General features: G+C 33.5%; 1 non-coding gene across 1 annotated transcript; it reads left to right on the forward strand.

Annotated features, from left to right (window-relative positions):
- Window positions 1-1,960: 1,960 nt before the first annotated feature.
- On the forward strand, window positions 1,961-2,036 carry Trnat-agu (transfer RNA threonine (anticodon AGU)). The gene has a single exon. It is a non-coding gene; the product is annotated as a tRNA-Thr (tRNA).
- The last annotated feature ends 969 nt before the right edge of the window (window positions 2,037-3,005 follow it).

Raw genomic sequence — 3,005 nt, forward strand, 5'->3', positions numbered from 1 at the left:
ACTACGCATGGTTAGAAGGGTTAGAAACGCGCGCAAACAAGACATTGATTTACTGCACCCAGTATGAAGAGAAAACTTATGACACGTGATATGGTTCATATACATATCAGAGACTAGGGACTGAATTATTTAAATTAACGATTTGAGAAACGTTATCAACAAAATGTAACTTAGAATTATGAATAGAAAATAATGTGTAGTTAGGTTTTGTATAGAAATAAATGTGATAGTCCTAAATGCACTCCTTGACTTCAAAAATAGACGAGCAGAAAAAGCGTAATAAATGTTATTAGTTTAAAAATGTAGGTTTTCAATAGAAATTATTACCTCACTGTAGCCAAACATTTTAAAAATTTCAAAGAAAGGTAAATAGATGAATGATGAACGAATGAATAAATCAATGAATGACATAATTTTTTCAAATTTTTGAACAATAATTAAAATAATAATATTAATAATTATGTTTTATTATATGTAGCATTAAAGAACTGAAGAGCTGATCCAAGGAGCTGACTCTTTTCAATGAACTGAACGGATCAGATCCGCTCACTGCAATGAGCTGTTTTGCCCATCTCTAGTTTAATGGAATGTGTTCGCAACCAGGAGGGGTGTGAGACAAATTACGTTAAAGTGAGAAAATGAGAATGCTTGAATTGGCGAAGTTCCGGCAAATAAATACTTGAATTCGGTTTGCGATGGATTCGAAATCATTCTGGAATTGTTTTCTTTGTTAAGTACTGTGGAAGAACAATTTTTCGAGTCTTAGCAATTAGAAACAGTTTAATAAGATAGAGTAATCATTGACATAATACCAATGTGAAACTAATACTGGGACAAATTTGAAGCTAGTTCAATTTCCACTTTTTTCCACTGGAGCAAATTTGAAGCAATTTAGTCCATTTTTAAGCTCCTTCTACCCCATCGTAGCCTTTCGTCACAAATTTAGATGCCCCCTACCTATAAATGGCGTAGCATGTTTAAACGAAAAACAACTGCAACTAGAAATTCAATTCATTTTTTTATAAAAATAAATAATAATAATAACAAAAATATGTAGACATTTAAAGCTTTAAGAATAAATAAAGTGTCTTAAAATCCATCGGTCAACTTGTTTGTCTTCTTTGTATTGGCATTACATTCCGCACTGGGACATTGCCAACTCGCAGCAGTAGCAGTGACTGCAACGCTTCTAATCCCAGTTACCATTTTTACATTCATATATCATGAGGCTAACACGATGATACTTTTATGCCCAGGGAAGTCGAGAAAATTTCTAACTAACTAACTAACTAGTATTCATAATTCTCATGCTAAGGTCTCTGGAAAATAATTCAGATTTAATGGAATGAGAAAATTCATTGCAACAACAATTGAATGAAAGCTATGCCTACAACTTTCTTGAACCTCTCCAACCCATTTTTTTGTTTCCGATCAAATTCACTATTTTGCTTTCTAAAATGGATTTCAACACGTTTTAGGCAATACAAATTTGTAATTCGTGATTTCATCAATTTCATATTTAGATTTTTTAGGATTTTGTTTTTCGAGTTTTTATCCAATAAAATAATTTTTTGAATCTCTTCATCTATTTTTGATTCGAAAATTCTCATTCAAATTTGATTTATTGCAAATTTTAAATATTCTCTGTTATTTTTTTATTTTCCGTGTCAATAGTGGGTTGAATATTTTAGAGTGTATCATTCAGCACTATAGCATTCTATTGAATAATATTAGCTGTGGAAAAATACTAAACTACAAATATTCAACTTTTCAAAGGTATGCGAGGAACAAGAAATTACTTCAATATTTTTTTATTTAAGCGAAGAATGTTGAAAATTAACTATAAACCACATTTAAACATGCACTGACGTTTATATTATTGATCGCCACCACCTTTTCGATTTCTGAACAATGAAAATTATAAAACATAGGTAAGCTAGGTTGCGAAGGCCGACGGAGGTCCTTCGTAGCTTAGTTGGTTAAAGCACCAGTCTAGTGTACTGTAGGGTCATGGGTTCGAGTCCCATCGAAGGGAAAGTGGTTACCTCCAATACATTTTCCAAATCAATATCTTCCACATAACGTACATATTCACATATGAGTTTTCATAACATTGTAAATTAACGTCCAAGTCGGGTGGTTTAATCCCCGGAAATAGGCAATTACCTTTGATTGAACTGAATATAAAACATAATTGAAGTACCCCGTCTAAAGGCGGTGTTGGGCGGTAGAGGGTTAAATGATTTTGTAAGATCCATAAAGTACGTCACGCAAAAAATGTATTAGTTCTCTAAAATTTGTGTGTTGATCGTCACGCTTCTCGAACCCCCTCCTACCTTCCCCTTGAAAGTGTGACGTACTCTGTGGATGCCCCCTCCTAAATGTTTCAACAGATTTTATCCTTCGAGATGCCCAAAAATATACATTTTTCGTTTACATATATTTGGCCAAATAATTCTACATCCACATGGATTTGAATTTGTCGTGCTGGCGAGAAGCAATATAATTTGTTTACACATTTGTTTTCAATCCGGCATCAAACTTTAAGCGGGTATCATATACAAAAAAGAAAAATTATAAAAATAAAGAATTTGATTTAAATACAGTATTATCCCGATTTTAATAACACACACCACACCCCCCTCTCCTGATGAATTTCAGGGTGATAAAATAGGAAATACAGTCGACTCTCTACATCTCGATCTTCTATATCTCAATATCCTTCCCTATGTTCACGGTCTTCTCAGGCCCTTTGATCTACATAAATTTAAGCTTTCTACATCTCGATAACCTCCCTATCTCGATATCTCTTTATCTCGATGTGTTCAGAATTCTCTCTCCCTATGCTGATATATTCATATTTCTAGGCTACTAGACCATCTTCTTCTTTTTATTATAGGCATTACATCCCCACACTGGGACAGAGCCGCCTGTCAGAGCTACTAGACCATCTTTGGACAATAACAAACGCATCAAAAACAAGAGATGACATTTGTTTTGTTGTA

Source organism: Armigeres subalbatus, chromosome 1, assembly GCF_024139115.2.
Source record: "Armigeres subalbatus isolate Guangzhou_Male chromosome 1, GZ_Asu_2, whole genome shotgun sequence".
NCBI classification, from domain to species: domain Eukaryota; kingdom Metazoa; phylum Arthropoda; class Insecta; order Diptera; family Culicidae; genus Armigeres; species Armigeres subalbatus.